At 37.8% G+C, this 23,314-nt stretch overlaps 1 long non-coding RNA gene across 1 annotated transcript; it reads right to left on the bottom strand.

Annotated features, from left to right (window-relative positions):
- Nucleotides 1-23,308, bottom strand: LOC127526203 (uncharacterized). Its single transcript, XR_007933839.1, has 3 exons — nucleotides 23,175-23,308; nucleotides 19,337-19,465; nucleotides 1-1,248 (listed from the first exon to the last, which is right to left on the bottom strand). It is a non-coding gene; the product is annotated as an uncharacterized LOC127526203 (long non-coding RNA).
- Nucleotides 23,309-23,314: the final 6 nt, after the last annotated feature.

A 23,314-nucleotide genomic window follows, 5' to 3' on the forward strand; every position in this document is an offset into this window, starting at 1 on the left:
TATTTATATTGTCATATCCAATGATGTCACCATTAGCAGAGGTCGCAGTCAAGAATAAGAGAGTAACAAAAATTAACACTGTTAAAAATGACATTAGATCCAAAAAACAATGATAAAAATGAATTGCCCATACTAAATCCTCCCATAGGGTACCAAAAATCCATACAAGATAGAGCAAAAATTAAAAAGGAACCAAATCATAACAGAGATGGTTAGTAGTAATCTGTCAAAAAATAACAAGCAACGGTCAGATGACAAAGAACTAGAAATGGTTCAACAAATACTGAAATGAAAAGTGGAAACATAGTCCCCATCCAAAAACCTAAAAATGTTTAGGTAATAGAAATAATCTATGAAAGACCCTCTCATGGATTTTGCCTTACCTTTAGGCACAACTCAGACAGGCTTTTAATGTGGCACTGGTACTAAAGGCACACGTCACAAAGCACACTCACATGACCTTGGTAACTGAGATTGTGTCCCCAAAGAGCTAGTGATTTCAAAAACTTGTGACAACCTAATGAGCCAAATGGTAAACATAAATTTCTTCACAAATAATGAATAAATAAAATACATAGTACCATTAAAAGTACTTATTATTTGCAGAATTTGACACCAATTAGGAGGTATACCAGATTCTCATAACTGGATAACTGTGCAGAATTCAGAAGCTTTATGTCTGCACATTCAGAATGAGCTGCAATCGCACACTGTGAAATCACACTGAAAATAATTGGACTGGTATAATTCCAAGATAGCTGGTCTTATTAAATAAAATTGTGCTAATGTGAAAATCATTATTCAGCTTCACAAAACTGGAAGTGCGGGTGTGATGATGGTAACAGTTCCGGAGTAACAATAATATTGTGATGATTCCACCTTTTAGAGTCGACCAGGCTTACGAATAGCAAGGCCATACTCACTGTTTTGTGACTGTCATTTTATTTTATTTTAAACAATTTACTGAATGAAGAAAGTCTGAAGCTCTAACCAGGTAACTCCATTTACTTGCCACTTCATTGAACAAAACTGAATAAAAATAAGATGGTGGAAACACAGCAGCGTGCCATCCTTATCAACACTGTCCAGGTGATTAATAGAAACAGATCTTGCAGGAGTGTTGTCTGCTCCCCCTTTGGTCTGTAGGTAATCTGATGACATTCTGTCAGGATATGATACCCAGAAGGGGCTGAACCTGGGGTGAAGCAGAAGTAACACCCATCTTCTTCCAGTTGATGCCCCTCAATTCTAGAAAGGAAAATAGAAACTACATACTGTAAACAGCTGTCCCACTCCTCCACTACCCACAGAGTGTACCTGTAAAAAGATCCCCTCAATTGACTCATCATACTTCCAAGCTCCACCTGCAGACTTCTTCTCTAAGTAAGTCTCAATGTGTTTTCCCTGGAGTTGATATCATGCTAAAAGATGACTTTTGCCCAGAAGTCATTTTCCCCAAAGGTGCAGAATGATTCATCAAAATCATTTTATATATTTTTCATTAGTCCCCATTCCATTGATTCTGACCAGATTCCCCACAGTACTGGAGTGACCATGACATATCTGACAATGTGCTTTACAAATGGTGGCAGAGAGACATCAATGTCCTTAACAACACTACCTCTGACATACTTGCATATTTGTGATCCAAAAATTACAATTGTGAACTCTTTGCTAAATAAGACTCTATGCACTTGTTGCCACTCCATGTTTTTATCTCATACTGTAAATTTCTTCTGCTTCAACATGCATTACAAGACCATTTCTTCACACAGTCAAAGCATGTACTTCGGTGCCAGATGAATCCGTCAGATGCTAAGCATGTGCATCACTGGATTTCCTTCTCACCGTTTCATTCCATGCAGACAGCTTTTTGGGTAACAAAGCACACTGCGTTCTCTGTGCCCTCAGATTTCTTTTTCACCAGCTTGAATGACACATCTTGAAGATCCAGTTTGGTACGTTATTATTCTCTGGTGAACTGCCATGGACTCAAACTATGAAGCATGTGGTCAGCTATGAACTCCTAATGTCCGGATCAGAAGCTCTCTCTTTGCAGCCTGAGCTAACAATAGAACTCGTTTCAGCCACACAGAAACTACTTTTAAACACTGCAAGCGGAGAACTTCCTGGTGATGTCAGCTGCCACCATTTCTATGCAATGTCGCCACCACAATAAATAATAGCAGAATTACTAAACAAACCAATATTTCATAACTTCAAAACAGACAAAATAAAACCAAAAATAGTATTAACAACATAACAATAATAACAAAAAGATTAACTACACAAATAAAAAATAAACCTGACCCAGGGAAACAACCCTGGCTCATGATGTGGCCAAGTAATTCCTAGGGAAATTGCAACTCTTTTCGTTGACTTTGCTGTAAAAGGCCAGACACTACTTTCTCCTGTTCTCATGTGCTTTTGCCTTTATTCTTTTGGTTTCACTGGTGTAAAGATATAAAATAAAATAAGTACCAATGAAAAAGTTAAAGGGAACCAGTGCTTTATGCATGGATGCCTATAATGAAATAACTGCGGCGGCAATGAGCATGTCTGCAAAACCTTCAAACTTTAGATCACTCTACCTGACAATACAAAGTGTGCCCTATCTGTGTCATTATTTTAATGAAGGCTGAAGGCTTATTACTTTTGTGCAGCATATTCTCACTGGAGTTTCTTGTGTGGCTGTTCATTTCAAATTAATGTCTGTCTTGTATTTTTGAGTATTATAATTGGGTCCATCATCATGACCATCTGTTCCGAGCATTTTCTCCATTCTCAATGTTTTCTCATCGGTCTGCTTTGATGCATACCACGACTGTTACACCAACCAAATTACTCCTCTCAGCCTAGAAACAGAGCCTTGGAGCAGAAGGAACACAGTTGCATTATCAATTTAAGAACTGAGTGTCGTGCCATCATAGGAGTAACCTCAATCAGCAGCTACAACCTCCTCTGTTGTATGCTGAAAACTGCCTGTTAAGCTGCTGGTTAACAAGTGTGCTTTGGCTGGAAGGATTCGATTTCGACTTCCCAATGGTCCTGTGTGCCCCCAGCTGTGTTTTTTCTTGCAATTTTAAAATTCTTCTTGTTCTTGCCAATTGCCTTTCCCCTATGTATTTAAACACATCACTTAAAAAGTATGAAGAGATGTGTCTTTGTATACTGTAGGTTATCGTTGTTGTAAATCTGTGACCCCCTCAGTCTGTCCTATAAGAAGAGCACTAAATAAAAACAGACAACTCCCTGTGCTTCTTAGATGCAGACAGAGACTGCACCACCAGGAAACCAAAGCCTTTTATAATAATTAAAAAAGTAAATATCTTTGCATGTAAAGCTTGTTGAGACAATAATGTTCATTATAAATAGTTGCTATACAAAAAGGGTTATTTTGTTCATTTTTGTTACTTTATATTTGCACAATATATGTATGTACTTGCATCCATTCATATGCTCCTAAATGACAGAAGCTGCTTTTTTTCAAACTACCTGCAACACCTGTTACTGTAAATGTCCCTGAAAGAGTTAAAACTGTTGATGTCACATAGCAAGCTTCACAATTTGAAAACCAGGTCATCCACACCTGTATCTGCGAGTATCACACAGAAATGAAACAATTATTGGATTTATTTTTTCTGTCTGCACCGATTTATGAAAGTGTGAAGAAGGGCATCATTTTAAGATGCCAGAACTTTCCGCTTCTTACTGATACTAGGATGTGATTTTCAAGGTAATTACAGACTGGGATATGTTTCTACTGAAGTGATCTATTTACTCATTAAAACGAGGCAGAGAAGCTGGTGGTGAGATCAGTCCAGGCAAGCTGGTGATGTGAGCTACACAGACCAGAAAGTAGAAAGAGGAAAGGTTAATTGAACAGAAAAGAATAAATCATCAGCCAAGCATGGCACACTAGAAAAGGACAGCAATGCAATGTTCAGTTACAGCTACACTGGATAACTGAATAAAAGCCATCAAGGAACGAATATACATTAGATGTACTTTACATGCTATGTTCAGATTAGCGACTCCCACTGGGAAAGCGACTGCTTTAAGCAATGCACTAATGATCTGATCCACGATAGTGAAAAACTTAGGTTTAAATTCAGCACTGGACCAGTGTCTATTGTGGGTTCTGTGGTCTGCAAACATTCTGAAACAGGGACAGTCAGAATGTAGCAGTATAGATAATAATAAAAATCACTTACATTGAACCTAGAAACGATTACATTCAAATATTCTAAAAACTACAATGAACTTATTAAGCAGAAGACCTGTGGTGGAACCAATGACATCTTTGGCAGTTGAAACAGCCAAAGAGTCGTAGTTTTTGCTGACCTGAAACAAAAATCAACATTTAAGCAGCACCTCAAACCTAAACAGGAATTCAGTATACAAAATACAGGATTTGACCAAAAAAAAAAAAAAAATCGTGGTACAAACAGAAAAAGAAGGATTTCACAAAAATGTCCTAAGAACAGCAAAAAGAAAAACACAAGTTTAAAGAAGGACTGTAAAATGGCTAATATTCGCTTCTTAGAGAGGTCTACAAGAGCTAAGAAGGAAAAAGAAGTGGCCTAGTATGATCTCAGCTCCAACTCATGATAAAAAGCGACAATAATAATAATTGTAATAATAATCACTAATGGAGCACTTAATAATACTAACCCTAATTGATGAGACTTTGGTTTATCAGATGTCTCATAATCTCTATGAATGAATTTCAAATTGTTCTAGGGGTGATAAGAATGTTCAATTTTCATTAGTTTCTTTGAAAACCCAAGGAAACAATCAGCACCAGCCCAAAGATAATAGCTTTATCTCCATTTTTGTCTTGGTTTGCTGCTATCTGTACAATAAACTCAAATGCATTACATCTCGCCTGAAGAAGAGGCCGGAGTTGCCTCAAAAGCTTGCACATTGTAATATTTTTAGTTAGCCAATAAAAGGTGTCATTTTGCTTGACTTCTCACTACATTCGTAATGGCTAACATGGTACAACACCCTAGTACTACAATAAACTCAAATAAATTCTCAAAGAACAACATTGGAAGTCACCAGTGCATTATCTGAAAGAAGAATATAGAATTTAGGTGGCTAATGAGGTCAAATAGACTAGTCGCCTTGTCTGGAGGACCCCCGTGACGGTCTGCATGTGTTCCAACAGATTATGGAGTACAGTAATCCCTCCTCTATCGCGGGGGTTGCGTTCCAGACCCCCCCGCGAAAGGTGAAAATCCGCGAAGTAGAAACCATATGTTTATATGGTTATTTTTATATTGTCATGCTTGGGTCACAGATTTGCACAGAAACACAGGAGGTTGTAGAGAGACAGGAACGTTATTCAAACACTGCAAACAAACATTTGTCTCTTTTTCAAAAGTTTAAACTGTGCTCCATAACAAGACAGAGATGACAGTTCCGTCTCACAATTAAACGAATGCAAACATATCTTCCTCTTCAAAGGAGTGCGTGTCAGGAAGAGATAATGTCAGAGAGATAGAGAGAAAAAAGCAAACAATCAGAAATCAATAGGGCTGTTTGGCTTTTAAGTATGCGAAGCACCGCCGGACAATGCAGCTGCTAGGAAGGGAGCAATGTAAAGGTAGCCTTTCAGCATTTTTTTAGAGGAGCATCCGTATCGTCTAGTGGTGCGAACAGCCCCCCCTGCTCACACCCCCTCTGTCAGGAGCACATAATGTCAGAGAGAGTGAGAGAGACAGAGAAAAAACAAACAATTAAAAATCAATACATGCCTTTCGAGCTTTTAAGTATGCGAAGCACCATGCAGGAAGCATATCGCTTGACAAAACAGCCACATTTAAGCCCAGCAAGGAAGAGAGCAATGTGAAGGTAATCTTTCAGTGTTTGTTGAGGAGTGGCCGTATCTTCTAGGGGTGCGAACAGCTCCTGTGCTCACAATATATTTGAGGAGTTTTATTTAATACGTAATACATGCTATGATTGGGTAGCTTCTCAGCCATCTGCCAATAGCGTCCCTTGTATGAAATCAACTGGGCAAACCAACTGAGAAAGCATGTACCAGAAATTAAAAGCCCCATTGTCCGCAGAAATCCGCGAACCAGCAAAAAATCCGCTATATATATTTAAATATGCTTGCATATAAAATCCGCGATAGAGTGAAGCCACGAAAGTTGAAGCGCAATATAGCGAGGGATTACTGTAAGTAGTTTTGTGTAGCTTCATACTGAGATATAAGCAAGCAACTAAGAGATTTCAGCCTCTGGCTAAATGAGACCACTTGACCATTTACAGCAATTGTGAATTCTAGCTTCAGAGGAAACTCTCCTTCTGCTTTTCAAAGAGCAGTTGTTATTTTGTTGGAGGGCTACCTTCTTTGTTCTTTACAATCAATATCAAAGTGTGTTTTACACACTGAAAAAGCATACACATAATGAACACCTAAAACTACAGTACTTAAAAGCCCATTCAATCACTCTTTGCAGCTTTTAAGCACAATTTAAAATATGATTAAACAAATTGATTTATACTGGAAAAAATTTAATTCCACTATGCAATAACTATAAAAAAATCTAAATAAAATATACATATCATTAGACTCGTGCAAAGTATTGTACAGTATTTTGAAATTGTTCTATAGGCAAAATCGATATCATAACTTTTTGTGTCATTTTTAGTAAATAAACTGATGGATTACACAAAAATATTATGAACATTTCAGTTTCTAAAGCTAAAAAGATTGATATATTTATAGATGATTCAATTTTGCTTTCCATTCAAGTAGAAATAAAACATTAAGGCAGCCACTACAAGCCAGCCAAGACAACACAATTCATGCACTTTTTCCTTTTTGAAGTTCATTAATAAGGGAAGTCATTTATTACAGTATGGCCACTTTGTAAGCATTAGTGAAATGCACACTGCATACTTTCTGATAGCTTTGTCTTATTAATCTATTTTTCCCCCACTGATATTTGGTTCAGAGGCTCATTCGTTGAAAACTCTTGTTCAAGTAGGTAAAACGATAAGTTAAAAATGGCTGAACCATCCTTTCATACACAATGTGGAGCTATATGGAGTCTAACAACTGCTTTTGTTCACCAGATATTAATTTTCTATTACTGCCAAGCCCCCAATGCATGGCAGATTGCACTTTTTCTTAAGATTTTATAGCATTAGGTAACTCCATTTGTACCATAAAAACAAAGCTTGATGAAAAGACATTGATGACACAGACACTATAAGCAGTTACGTAAGAAGATGTACTCTATATTACTATGGCATGATAAATGACCAAATATATAATTTTATAAATGGGTTTAATCCAGTTCATTCCCTAATTAATATTTAACAAGTTAATATATATTTATTTTGTGAAAACCATTAAGAAGAACAGATTACGTCTAGCTAGTGGTTAATTGCATCCAGACAGTATATAGAAGCAATCAATGTAGCAAACAGGATTTCTGCTTGTAGAACACGATGTGCACAGGAAGGTTATACATTAGGTATATAAATCAGTACTGAGGGTCTCACCTGGAGGACTGAAAGGTATAAGGAAAGTCTGAAGGAGCAGAACATTCTCCATTTAAGGAATAAGAAACCTGGTTGGAGTGTGTAAAAATTAATTCTTTGAAAAGAACATGGGGAGCATGGTTGGAAGCCTGTTCAGGGTAAATTTCTCACATATGTTACAAAATTTCTCTTTACACAAAGAACAATAGACACATGGAATAAACTACCAAGTAGTGTGGTAAAGAATAGCTCTTTAAAGACCTTCAGATCATGAATTGGATTGGTGAGCTTGTTGGAATGAATGGTCTGATCTAATGCTCAAACTAAAGTGATAGAATGGTGTTCTAATATGTCCAAGTTTCTTATGCATTTGCCACATCATCTGGCTTGTTCATAAAGATGCAGTCTTCTGAATCCAACACTCACAATGATGTCTGGTGTCCAAAAATCAGCAGGAGAAAAAAAATTAATAAGAGACAGCGGGACAGAGAGGAGTCAATCAGCTGTGCACACTTCATAGCCACAGCACACACATCTCATGCAGTTCACAGCAACTGACAACTGTTATTGAGCAGACAGTATCTCATGAGCAACAACTTCAATCAGAAAAAAACCCTCTTTATGAAAAAAGAAAGTACAACAATTGAGATACAGTAGAGTTGTATAATACCTTGTGAAAATAAAACATAAGTTATTTATCCATTCTCTAAACCTGCTCATTTAAATACAACATTGTAGGCAGTTACAACTTATTCAGGCAAGAAAACGATGGAGGTCGGAATCAGCCTGGTCTAGAATGGTAGTCTATCATTAGTTACTTTCACACTCATTCACAACAGGCCAATTTAGACACCAGTTAATTTAAAACTCATGTTTTTGGGATGTGAAAAGAGAGCTCACAGAAAATAAACAGACATGCACACAAAATATATGTAGACGGCAGGGCCGGATTTTCCTATAGGCTAACTAGGCTTCAGCCTAGGGCCTCAAGATCAAGAGGGGCCTACATTCAAATTGTTAGCAAAATTTTATTATCTCTCATGTAATTTACAAACTTAAAAATGGAAGGTGAAAGGGCCTTATAAGTGGAATAGCCTAGGGTCTCTTTTCATATAAATCCGGCCCTGGTAGACGGTGATTTGGTTACTAGAGGAATCTGGGCAGCTGGTGTTATGGGGCAGCAGCACTAACCACATTACCAATGCCCACATAAAAGATGACACTGGTATTTGTTGTGAATAATTTAAAGAAGCATCCAACTGAAGACCCATAAGACATTTGTTTCTTAAACTACACACTCTCACATACAGTTGTGCATCTGGACCTCGCAATTCTTTTTCTTTCCTGGTTAGATACTGTCTGCAACTTCTCTCAACAAAATGATGGACACCTTTGTATGAAATTTTCACTACTTTGGCAAACTGACGCATAAATAACCTTCATTTCACAAACATCAACAGACTGATATGTTTCTAGGGAGAGCGGTTTTGTTTTGGCCATGTTTGAACCCAGAACCGAATTTTAGGAATGCCACCAACTTTCAAACAAAGGAAAGACAATGGAGTTGCTCTACTGAACAGAATATCAGGTTTCAGCTGTGCTAACACAATTACAAAGGTTTCTCTAATAGCCAATTAGCATTCAAATACGATTAGTTAAGGATGAGCTAAGAGAGTTTATCATTAGAGAGAGAGAGAGAGAGAGGTTAGGAGCAGGCACTGATATAGTACATTGCCACACCCACCACACGACAAACCAACTCAGGATCCCAGATTAGGACCCGAGTGCAGCCATGCAACGGGTGATACCTCAGCACCACACTAGTTCAGATGGAGTGGAACAGTGTGAGGTTTTTTATGGCGGCAGGAGTGCCAATTCTGCAGACACTGGAATAATGAAGGGCGGCACATGGGCACAGTGGTAGCGCTGCTGCCTCACAGTAAGGAGACCTGGGTTCGCTTCCCAGGTCCTCCCTGCGTGGAGTTTGCATGTTCTCCCTGTGTCTGTGTGGGTTTCCTCCGGGTGCTCTGGTTTCCTCCCACAGTCCAATGACATGCTGGTGAGGTGCATTCGCGATCCTAAATTGTCCCTAGTGTGTGCTTGGTGTGTGGGGGTGTGTGTGTACTCAGCGGTGGGCTGGCGCCCTGCCCGGGATTTGTTCCTGCCTTGCGCCCTGTGCTGGCTGGTAATGGATCCAGAAGACCCTTGGGACCCCATGTTAGGATATAGCAGGATGGATAATGACTGACTGACTGGAATAATGAATGTTGAAAATGGGTCTTTGCAGTCATTGATGAATAACAAATTATAAATCAGTCATTTCAAGCAGCTACCTGTAGTATCAGGAGTGACATGGCTATATTGGCGGAGTGGTGGCTCTAAGGCTAAGGATCTGCACTGGCAATCGGAAGGTTGCCGGTTCGAATCCCATAAGTGCCAATAGGGACTCTGATCTGTTGGGCCCTTGAGCAAGGCCCTTAACCTGCAATTGTTGAGCGCTTTGAGTAGTGAGAAAAGCGCTATATAAAAGCAAAGAATTATTATTATATTTTAAACTCAACATAATGGTATCTTAATTAAAACAAATTGTATCAAAAACATGAAGCTTTCTGGGTGATTCTAAACTTTTGAATGTTACTGTACTTATTTAAACCTACTCGATCCAATTCAGGTTTGTGAGGGCATGGAGCCTATCCTGATCATACTGGGCACAAGGCAGAAAATAACCCTCAACAGGGCACTAGCCCATCACAGGACACATATACATGCACAACCACACTCACCCTGGGACCAGTTTGGAGACACCAAGCCCCCTGACACCAGTCTTTAGGGATATATTGGAGGAAAATCAGAGTACATGGAGGAAAGCCCACACAAAAAAAGAGGAGAATAAGCAAACTCTACATAGACCAGCATCAAGCACAGGATTCAAACCTAGGGCACTGGATTCATGAGGCAGTATTGCAAACCACATCACCACTCTGCCCCCAAACCTCCATGACACACTGTCATTTAAATATTCAATAAAAATATTCATCCATTCAGTTTCCAACTCCTTTGAACAAGTCTGGATCATGTTGAGCTGGTGATGATGACATTAGCATAAGATACAAGGTAGGAACCCAGCTCTTGATAGGCTGGTGTTCCATCACAATGCACTCTCACTCACACTTGCTCATAAGGGTCAATGTAGAGCTGACAGCTAACATAATCTCCACGTCTTTGGGATTAAGACAGAAAACTGAAACAGCTAGATGTTGTTGTTTTGGTGATAAGCATTACTCCATGTTTTTTAATGTGACAATGCTAAAGGTTGAAGTCAGCAATTGTATTTTTTGCCTGATTTTCTAATACTGAGTTACAATCCACAAATCAAGTAAACATTTTTTCTTTTCTGTCAAAATAATAATAATAATAATACATTTTATTTATTTGTAGGCACCTTTCTAAACACTCAAGGACACCGAACAATAGATAAAACGCACATTATAAACAAAACTAAAATATAAAAATTAAAATCAGACAGAGCAATTGTAATCAAAGAGAAAAAGCAGTCTTAAACAAATGAGTTTTAAGTTTAGATTTGACAAGTGAAATTGATTCAATATTTCTAAGCTCAGATGGTAGTGAGTTCCAGAGCAACTGAATGCTCTGCTCCCCATAGTGGTAAGACAGATGAAGGGGACAGTGAAGTGGATGGATGAAGAGGATCTGAGGTGCGGGAGGGAATGGCAACTTGGAGGAGGTCAGACAGATATGGAGGAGCAAGGTTGTGGAGAGCCTTAAAAGTAAACAGAAGAATTTTGAATTGAATACAGAAATTAACTGGAAGCCAATGAAGCTGCTGCAAGACAGGAGTGATGTGGTGAATAGAGGGGGTTCTAGTAATGATGCGGGAAGCTGAATTCTCGACCAGTTGAAGCTTATAAAGTGATTTTCGAGAAAGACCAAAGGAAAGGGAATTGCAATAATCGAGATGAGAAGTGATAAGGCTATGAACAAGGATAGCAGTGGCGTGGGGAATGAGGGAGGGACGAATACGATTAATGTTACACAAGTGGAAATATGCAGACCGGGATATGTTATTGATGTGGGACTGAAAGGATAAAGTACTGTCAAGGATGACACCTGTGGGGAAGGGGAGACAGAGGAATTATCAATAACAAAGGAAAAATTATCAGTTTTGGATAATGTTGATTTTGTACCAATGAGGAGAACTTCAGTTTTGTCTTTGTTTAAGAAAATTTGAAGAAAACCAGGATTTGATTTCTGCTATAAAATCAATAAGCGAGGAGGGTGGAAAGGAAACAGTAGGTTTGCTAGTGAGATAGAGCTGGGTCATTTAGCAATAATTCTGACAGCACAGAATGACAGCATTCAATAAAACATCAAATGAAAATATAATATAAAATTATTTAAACAAATGATATAAAGTAAAATTATTTGTATCAAATATATGCAACATAAATATATTAAGGTGTTTATGAAAGGTTGGATATGGAGGAGTTATTTGTGGTAAAGTCAATGTACAGCACGGAAAAGTGGTCAGGACAGCAGAAGGAAACAGTAAAAGCTTTAAGATGAAGGCAGGCTACATCAGGAATCCATTATGAGCCTGTTGCTTTCCATGACAATATTGGAAGTGGTGACCAAGGGGGTGTGTAAAGGGTTCACGGAAGCTTTTGTAGGCTGATGATCTCGTATTTTGGATTGAAGGATTTTGCATACTCTCAACCATTTCTATGTAGATTTTTATCCTTTAAACTTCAAAGTTGTGCATGTAATGCCCAGTATCTGTGCCCAATCCAGGGTAGGCTCCTGCCTTAGACCCTATGCTACCAGACTGTAATTGATCTTTAGCAGAATAAGCAGATTCCCTGAAGGTGTGGATGGTTGAGGTATTTCAAGTTTTACTGCTCAAACAGTGTTGTTTAATTAAATAGGACATTTTTTAGAATTAAGAATGTACTGCTGAAATAGGCACCGGTGTCCCCACAACCAGAAACAGGATTAATTGGGTACAAGAATGAAATGTTATGGTCATTGGGAATTTAAATTAGTTTTCTGCCCTAAAAAATTGCATGGTTTTCTTATTTGACAAAATCATACATTTCTCTCATGGTCAGAAATGTACAGCAGTTTTGCTGATGCTTGTTTCCTAAGTGATGCATTCCTCAGAGTCATAAATGCAGATGGCACCTATTGGTAATGAGCTATAGAAATACCTCTCTAGCATTGCTTTTAAATGGAAAGCATACATTTTCATCAGCACAACTGCACTTGACATGACCAGTGGGCGTTTTCCTTACAGTGTAATCTAGACTGCCACTGGTGTAACGCTAAAGAAACATTACCACATTCTAATGTGCGATTTCCTTGCTATTACAATTGTAGCCCAGTTCATCTTGGAAGTGAAAAAGAAAAAAAAACATAAAATACCAGTACCAAGTGTAGAAACATTTAAATGGTATGCCTATTTGCATTTGCAAATTGGGAAAACAAATCTGCGAATAGCACTAATGATTTTTAGTCCAACGTTGCAATATACACAAGAGAAGACCCGTGAAAGAGCTGAGGGAACAGACTACTAGAGTGATTCGCTCTGTTGCTGTTTGTGGGGAGAGCATAGGGACTAATGGGTCATCAGTCCTTCAGGCTTGACATAAATCATAAGTCCAATCTATTCTTAACAATGTACACTGTACTTGATTCCCCTGCTTGTTGTGGCTGTGCCTTCCAGCAGCTAATGACCTGCTGAGTATACTGTGAGAAAGAGAGGCCAGGGAAAGAGATTTAAACACAGCATACCAAGGTGAAAAGGTTAAACAGTCCTGTTTAGCAACAATTTAGTTGAAAGTTGGGTCAGGATGTATTAGATTCCACTGCTGATAAATGGGAGAGACTAGTTTGGAGCTTCTCTTTGAAATTATCCACTTACGAGAAACTGTTTTTACAATAACATTTCCAAACCTTTTTATTTTCAATTTAAGTGCAAGTATCAAAATCTCCATACAGTAAAGACGTGCAGCAGCCTATAAATGTGTGAGCCTGGTAGACCTGATCAGCTATCTGATTCAGCCTTTCTAAGTGCCACTAATGAAAAGAATCAGTGCCAAAGTAAAGGGATTAACTGCCATTTAAAAGTACTGCTGTTTCTGCCCACTGGCTGGAATCAGAAAAGAGGGGTACAATGAATGGCTCCTAATTCTAATTCCATTCCAGTATGCCTTGGGCCTAATGTACAGGGATTATACTAACTATTCTAGGATGTCAGGGTGCTTATTTCTCCTTGCCTCAATCAAGTACCCTTTACAAGCAAATGCTGCCAATCTGAATTAATGTCAAATTAGAAGAGCTTTGACGAAAGGAAGAAATTATGCAAAGTATCAATGCAAAAGTGCATAAAATAGAACATTTATTATTTATAATCTGCTTTCAAGAAAAGTTCTGCATTCCCAGGCACATTTGAATATTTAAGTGAACTCATATACAGTATACGTGAGACAGATTGACAGTCATTTTCAATAATTAGACTAGACACTTGAGTGATTTTTTTGTTGAACAGAAAACCAACAAATGTAACATAATATAAAGTGCAAAGTGTACACCGTGATACCAGAAAAGTAGCTCAGGGTTGATCTGATTTGGTTTTGTAGCTGAAAGGTAACAGAGCATAAATGTGTTGCCCTCAGACAGCTAACATATTATTACAGAACCCACTCTGGTACCACCCAAGATACAGAAAGAATGAATGAATTACTATTTGTTACTGCTCTTTTTACCTTTCAGAGCTCAAACACATGCAAAGGACAGAGTAACAGGGAGGAATAAAAAGTGAAAATCTCTGTCTTCACTTAAATGTTTTTAACATAAAAATTAAACAGGTAGCCTTCTTACCCACCAACCTTATTTCAAATATCTGCGAATACTAGCACCCTACCACCATTTTAAATGTCAATGAAGTCTGATGCCTTCTGTTGAAAGAAACCATTTGTACCCTTCTGTAAAAGTCATTCTCTCCTGGTAGCCTTTAAGCACATTGTACTCTGGATTTGTGACTTGTTCTAAAGGATCAACGGGTCATTCATCAATCCAACAGCTCTGTCACTGTACATAATATGGACATTCATTTCTATCATTCCCTCATATTTCAGGGAAGGTATTCAGAAATTACTTCTTTGTTTAACTTTCAACACACTGGTAACAACTTCTTTCTCTCAAGGACTTCTTGATCAGTTTTCATTTTACATTTGTGGCACAGACAAACATATGACTTCATCCAAGCCTCTTTTCAGGACCTCCTCAAGAATTACCTTCAATATGGATATCAAAAAAGCAGAAAGTGGGTAAACAACAGAGATAATTGAATACATTTGTTTTTCCTTCAGAAAGTAAAATCACTATAAAGTGATTTACGTATAAAGTGAAGAGGTGTTCAGGCAGCAAGTGGTTGCCTGGGGTAAAGTCGTCACTAATACGGAACAATGCAGTGGAAATTCCATTGTGAAATATGCACAAGAGAAAGAGTTCCACACTGACAAAGGGAAAGCAATTCAGCTGCAAAAATAAGTGCTCTGAAGTTTAAGAAAATATGGAAGAGAATGGGATTTAAAAGTAAAACTTCAGGAAGGAGTTGCGGGGCATCTTTTAAGATATAAATTTATATAAATGTTTTGGGTTGAATATGAATAAATATTTTTTTTAAAGCTGATGAAGTTTGGGTGTACAGGGGACAGCTAGTAGTAGGTCCAGTCAGATGTTCCTGTAGCCAGAGACGAGTGAACCCTGACCTAGTGCTGGGCGGTATACCGGTTCATACCAAAAACCATCTTTGTTATGATGTGGATTTTTCTTATACCGCAACACCAGTTTAAATAGCTTAAACAACGTTCGGAACATGGCGCAGCAGGAAACTGTTTAAGGGGGGACCTTTTTCACTGTTGCACCGCTAAACACGAATGCATCGGAGTACATGTGTTAGTGGAGGTATTGAACGGTGAAAATGGACAGAGAACATTCTGAAACTTAAGCTGTTGCAGACGATAAAGTTGAATATGAGGACAAAGAAGAACTTTTGCTGAAAAAAGGAGCCGTGTCTGTTGTCTGTAGATACTTTGGTTTTAAAAGGTCAAATGTGGACCATTATGTTCAAATGTGTGAATACTGTTTCTATACTACTGGATAATACTGCAAGCCAAGTTGTACTGGCTTTATTTAAATTTGGTGAATACTGTGTAATGCACCTGGGCTTTGAAGTCTTGAAGTAACAGTATTATTACTGGAAGTTGCACTATTATTTATTGTATTGTTATTATTTATTAGTTTAAATATTATGCAGTTTAATGATGGTAAAGTTGTTTAAAAAGTCACTTTAACGTGTCAGTGGACAGAGATTGTTAACATTAACAAAGTGTAGTTGGTTTACAAAAAATATTTACTATTTATTCCTTTTCTAAGACATGTTCAGTGCAATACAACTTTTGACAAGCACCTCTGGATATTTTAATAAGTCTAAATGCCTCTTTGGATGGTTGAAAATATGTTGTCAAAATTATAGTTTAAGTTGTTTGCAAAGTTTGTTAAATAAAAACGCTCTATATTTTGACTGTAACTGTCATGCAATGTGATTCCTTCTCTACATTAGTGCCACCCCCTTGAAAACTATCACTTTATGGGGCCATGCAAACCTGTATTAATACTTGCGTGCACATTAAAAAATTTTTTTGTACAATGTACAATTCTCATAACAGTGGAATAGGTTATTCTTAGCCAGTAATTGCAGTGGAAAATGTGGTTAACATCCACTCATGCATGGGAAAAAAATACTGTCCAATACCGTGAAACTGGTATAATTTTGAAAAATACCGTGATATAGAATTTTGGTCATACCGCCCAGCACTACCCTGACCCCAGAAGTAAACCCTATTATCTCTGATCTGAGTCTGGTGTAAGGAGGTGAATTTGGAGTGAAGGCTGGCCATTAGGCAGAAGAGGGCAAACTGGAAGAAACAAAATGTGAGAAGTGCTCTGATGTGGTATTTGAGAGGTGGGCAAATACCACAAAATACCACACAGGAAAATTTACCTAAGTACCACTGGCAACAGGAAATGACGTCCTTTTTAAACTATTTGTTCTGCTTTTAACAGAATAAACACGACCATGTTTAAACTAAAGACCAATTAGCATGATTCTGAGTGGACTGTGGAGAAACACAACAAACTACACAATAAACACTGCCTCTCCCAAACTACCTGGGAATGTGTTATTTAAAAACTCTAGCCTGGATGAAATACATCTCACCCTCACTGCCCACTACTAAGACCATTAAAGTAAAGCACTAAGGAAAGCATACACTTAGCTTCTTTTATAATGCTGCCTATCACCACTCCAACCCAAACAGCTGCAGAAAGCTCATTGAAAAGCACACTGTCATGCTGTGGTCTTTGACGTCCATTTGTGTCGAAACCTCTAGTGTGCAGATAAGCTATTTATCTAATTCAATTAACTACCAAAAAAATACCAGTGGCAGCCAGTTGCACTGCCATTGTCCATGGCCTTGGTGGTGGTGGGAGGTGTCTATGAGGTACTGTTGTAGTTCATTTTTTCATTTAAATAAATTATTTAAACTTGTTTTTATTTAAAAACAGTGTGACATTTATGTAAACCGTGCAAATTTTTAATTAAACCGTGCAAATCACTCCACCACCAAAGAAAGCATATATACTGTAATATAAAGAAGTATAACATATAAAAAAAAAAAATAAAATAAAATATTTTACCATTGAAGTAGTGTGATTTTTTTTTATTTCAACAAAGAATGCAAATTTATTTTAAACAAAACACTTCACTGCAAGGTAGGCCTCAAAATAAAACATAACTAAATAAAAGGCTACACGTTTTAATTGCTTGTAAGAATTAATCACAAATGTTGTACCCAGATGGAGAATGTGAGACCAATAACAAAGTAGCAGAGGGTGCCAAGTGAGCAACAAAATTAGGATGATTGTGTTTTAACTGTTTCCACAAATTATTCATATTTGAGAATTTAACAACTACCAACAAACAGCTTCTTTTAAATTTTAGGTCCACATTACCGGAGTTACCTCTGGTCTGGTCTGGTCAGGTCAGGTTTGACTGCATGCACTGGTACAGCACGTTGCCACACGCACCACACAACAAAATAGCTCAGGATCTTCTGGCCTTTACAAAATATCCAGTTTCAATGTCACTCCTTTTCATTATCCTAACCTGGAGTCATTATTGGGCCAGTGCCTGATTTTTCCAAGGCAGTTGTGCCAAAAACACTTTAACTGTAACGAATGGCAGAAACTGTCCAACTACCAATTGGAAGAATGTTACCCAATCAAATTTTCAGCGATTTGGAAAGCTTGTACAGTGTGGGCACTACAAAGTTGGTCCCAGCTGGTCCACCCGGGGGGTATTGGTGACACTGATGGGTTGGTTAATGTTCTGGTGTTTATTAAATGTATAAGAATTATTATTAAAGAATTATTATTCTTTGCATCCTGCTTATTTTTGAAATTAACATTCTAAGCACTCCTGCATACTGTATATATTATTTTACCAATGGAGGATGTTCTGGTTCACTCTTAAAATGTTTCTATCCAAAAACACAGTGTTTTATTGTGGTAAGGCTTAATAACGGTCTACTGGCACAGGCCTACTCCCATTTTGAGAAGCAGAAGGCATGTTTTCATGGTTGAGAGTCCGGATTTAGCTTTAACCTATTTGCCCTTTTCAGGCGCACAAAGCAGGTGCACAATGACTTAAATCTATGATACTGTACAGCAGCTCCAATACACACAAAATGCACTGCAGAAGTCTGTGCAGAAGCCATCCATATTTCATGTTACATCGTTATTTTGCAAAGGTCAGAATTTCAGGTACAACTTTACAGATATTACCGCATTTCTCTGATTCTGTTGCTATTAATTTAATTTTCTACACTCTGAAACAAGACCTTCCCATAGGCATAAAGCTACTTTAGTGCCTAAATTACCAAACTCGCTAAAATGCTATGGTTACTTGTATGTCATTTAAAGAACTGAACCTACTATAAGCCTACATATTAATTGATTATAATAGCCCAAACTTGGTGATTGGTGACAATTAATGAAATTGTATTTTGAAAATGTTTTTGGTTACATTCTCATGCCCAGGGGATTTTCAACTGTTTTGGATACAAATTTGTGCTTAATAAATACAGTATGTGTGCTGAACTGCTTAATTATGTGGTAACAAATTATGTATCCTACTTTCTAAGATCTATTTTACATAAGTGATGACAATTAGTATGTGTAAATAAATATTGCTAGTGTTTCTTTTGCAAATCCATGAAGCCAAAGTCCAGGTTAAAACATTAAACAGTACTATTGGTGATTGCATTAGCTGGATTTGGTCACATGGTTCAAAGGTTAATTTTCTCCTGTGTGTGAATGCGAGTTTAACTTTTGCTACATATGCATTGATCTTGGAACTGCTCCCAAAAATGTTTTTTATCCAAAATATGAACTTAATACTGACGTTCAAGCTGCACATATCCTAATTTACAAATATCCAATTGAGTAAGTCAATAATGGTTTTCATTCTGTAAATTTCTCTGCCCTAGTTTTGGAGATAAACAAAAAACTAACACATCCCCCTGCTTCCAACCTATAAAGTTGTGTTAAATTTACAAATTTCCTTACATTGCAAATTGGCATGAATACATGTTTAATACTGGGATATAACCCCTATTAATATACAGTAACACCATGTTGAACACCGGTTACAGAGGTACTGTAAATATCACTGAAGTTGTAAACTACCTACCTTGTCTCAGTGCGGGCGTGTCCTGTTGTCCAGGGTGGTGTTTTGTCATGTGTCCATTATTCTCAGGATAGTCTCTTGAATCCTGTGAACTTGTATTGGCAAAAGTGGGACCAGGAAATGTAGAAATGACTGAAAAAAGAAAAAAAAAAAAAGGGTAAGGAGAGTCTGACTTCATTAACCTTAACTGAAATGTGCTTGTGATCTATTCAAATAAGTTTATAAAATAAAACCAGACAGTCAGGATCTTATTTTTATATGCTTCAGCAGTCTTAATAGAAATCATCACCCCATAATGACAGAGCTTCCTCTAAAATATATCAACATATGAAAACTACTAGTGATGGGTTAGCAAATTATAACTGAATTGCTGTTTCATAAATGTACAGTATTTATCATTTGCCAATACATGATAAATGTGTTAACTAGCTGTGAAAAAAATCACTTGTCAAATGGTCTAAGGTAATACATGAAGTCAGAGACAAAGACTAGAGTGGGGTTATTTTCTCTGCACACCTCTAGGATGCAGTTGTGGGTTGCTGTACGGTAGAATTGCATGATAGAATACCACAAATATCTAGCTATGTAATGTGAATGAAATGAAGGACCTCTGCTCGATGCTGCCGGCACCACACAACTCCAGGATCTTAGGATTGCATCCCACTCTGTTAATTTTCATGGATGTTCTCCTCTCATTCCACAGATGGACATGTCAAGCTGACTGGTATCTCTAAAAAAGGATGAGTATGGGTCTGTGCCCAAGTGTGACCTGCAATGCACTGCACTGTCACAATTTATTACAGATTATAACAGTTTGATCATTTTTATTAATTTTTCATATAAAGAAATCATGATCGATTCCACTATTTTTTGTTGGTTTATTATGATAGACTAGTGCTGCAGTTCTCAGCCAGTGCGATATGTGTGCAGTTGTCACATGATATGTGAGGAAACACAAAAAAATTAACTTAAAATGAAGTTAGTTATACATCAGCCAAACCCTACTCCCCATGCTAGGCTGTGTTTCAGTTCCAACGCTCAATGTCACGGTGATCATACAGCAAGTCTGCACTCCTGTCTCGCCCACCGACCTCATCCTCCTATTTCATGTCCACTACCTGTGCCAATTCTTTGTCCATGGGGTCAGATGTAGTAGCTCCGTCTCATTCGCTCCAACCTGCCCTTATATTCCTTTGAGCCAGCACATGCCAGGATACAGATGGCCTGGGAACAATGCACAAAGGTATCATTGTAAAATGTGAGTGCTCTTTTCTGTCAACCTGCAAAGCATCTCTGTCTCTCTCTCCCTCTGGTCCAATCCACTAATATTACACTACTTGTAGCTTTGGTAAACCTTGGTAAACTTGAATTATTATTTTCAGAAAAGTTCTAGAAACTGTCAGAGTAATACAAAAGAATATACAATGAGGAAGAAAGATGAAAGTTAACAATTATTAATAATCAAGTGCACATATCTAACGTTTTATTTTAGTGTTATTGACATTAATCAATAGCGGAAAGCTTTTACTTAGGACAGAGTCCTCAATGTTTCATAAACATTATCCATTCTTAAAAAATACATATCGGCATAAGTGGACTCTAGAAGCAGACCTGCATTACCATGAAGCAGGCTCAGCCTTTTTGAGATGACTTTGAATCATTTGTGAGGTAATATATATATATATCGCACCTGTTTTTGATTTGGTTTTTGATCTGGATTTTTATGTAACTTGTATACATTTTATAAATGAAAAGTTTTGAAAGGCCGTTTTATTTATTCCTTTTCAGTGCTTGACGTAGGCCAGTACTCACCGGTACACATTACTGGTGACTCTTCCAATTTCAACATAGAGTACCAGAAACCTCTTTGAGAATCTTCAAGGGGGACCCTCACCACTTTGATCGACTTTAACTCTCTCACGATGATGGATTGATAAGTTTTACCGTACCGGCATCGATTTTTTTTAGAGTAAGGGTGAGCACTGGAACCTCTTTGAGAATCTTCAAGGGGGACCCTCACCACTTTGATCGAGTGTTGACGTATACCAGCATTTGAGTACTGCCTGTAATCCGCTTCTATTTCAAACGCTATTCCATATCAAATCATAGTACTGGTGTTACATTTAAAATAATTAATTAAGTAAAGCATTTGGAGTATTCACAGAAAATAAAAAGGAAACTCAGACAGGCACAAAAAAAACAACTATGAATAATCCCTTGGTAAAATTCCCAAATGCAATATTAGGGAGTTGAGATTAAAGGAATATCACATTTAGTGGTGCCTAGTAAGAGTTCACAATTTAACACCAAAAATGGTGGCGCGCCAAAACAAAACGGAGTGGTCTCTCCTCGACTTTCTCATACTCTCAGATATGGAGGATGGATATTTGAGGAGTAAACAGCAAGACGATTATATATTTTTATATTATGCACATTAAAGAACCATCAACAACAAATCAAATTAATAATATATTGAACAATTATTATAAAAGTAAAGTTGAATAAATTTGACTTTGTAGCTGCATAATTAAAAGGTAAAGTACCACTTCCGGTTAGCGGAAATAGCCCAAAAGTTGATAGAAATCTAAGTTTTGTACCTTATACTTGTATGCAAAATTTGGTTGACCTAAGCATAAGTGTACTCAAATTATCGTGTTTACATACACACAAACACAATTCCAACTCAGTTTCGGACTCAGGGAGGTCTAAAACGTCGAGATTCATCCAAATTTCTAAACTGAATTTTTGGAGGATTCCAATACTTTCCTAATACTTCATTTACGAGAAAGTCAGGGAGGTCTAAAACGTCGAAATTCACCAAAATCTCTCGACATTGAATTTTTGGACAATTCCAATACTTTCCCTATACTTTGCACCGAGTACCCCAGCCCAAAGACATCATGTGATATTTGATTGCACGTAGTGTGTCAATAGTCTGCTACAGTTCACCATTTGCTTTTACCCAAAGTCATACCCTGGGCCTGCTGTTAGTAGAAAGCCTGAGCCAAGATCACGTTCCACTTCACAGCATTGGATTTATATTAGTGGGGGCCACAATCAGGTAGTACAACATATTGGGGGCCTTAGCTTATAAAAATGTGGAAACCCCTGTCCTAGAATTAAAAAATGTATTTTGTTGAAAGCAAAAATTGTTTTCTAATCTATCTAATTGATACTAAAATGCTAAGGTTTTATGTGTGCGTCCCATCCCAACGACAAATCTGATTAGTCAGTTGGGCTTTGATGATGCGATTAGAAAGCAGATGTGCGAGTGTGAGACACACAAGGAGGAGTAAAGGGACAAGAGAGTCGCCATACAAGAAGAGAAACCCAAAAGCCGACAGGAGGCGAGGATGGCGCCGGCCTCGAACTGAATCTGAGAAGCAGGCTTTACCATGAGGGGTTAAAAGAGAGGTTCAAACACCGAAAATACAATTACTGTAAGGCAAGAGGTAGAGAATTGTATTATTAAGTTTATTCTGTAATGTGACTAGTTAATAAGAAATGGGTTGAATCAAAAAATGTTGGCTCTCCAGGAACGGGACTGGAGGCCCCTGAGGTTGCTGCTCACCTGTCGGTTAAACTTTGTAACTCATAATTATTTGACTGCCAATTATGGAAGGAAAGAGACAACTGTTGAGAAACTTAAAAGCGAGCAGTTTGTAATTAAATAAAAAACAAAAACTTTATCAACTGCAGCAGTACGCTACTTAAGAAAGTTGCCGGAATGAAAACCTGCATCTGCGTTGGTCAGTCATAACTTAATAGAAATCTCCGTCAGTCACTAGAGAGCTGATTTAATATGTATTATTTAAAAAAATAAACCAATACCAAGCCTTACTTGCGCACTACTGTGACCGTGAGCCGACGACAGGTTCCTTTCTTCGTTCTGAATGGCGCTAAATGAGCGTTGCGCTCCGCCACGCCAGCATTGAAACTTGCGCCATTCGGTGACCTTGGCGCCCACTGGAGTTCACGTGG

The sequence above is a fragment of the Erpetoichthys calabaricus genome, chromosome 18 (assembly GCF_900747795.2).
Source record: "Erpetoichthys calabaricus chromosome 18, fErpCal1.3, whole genome shotgun sequence".
Taxonomy (NCBI): domain Eukaryota; kingdom Metazoa; phylum Chordata; class Cladistia; order Polypteriformes; family Polypteridae; genus Erpetoichthys; species Erpetoichthys calabaricus.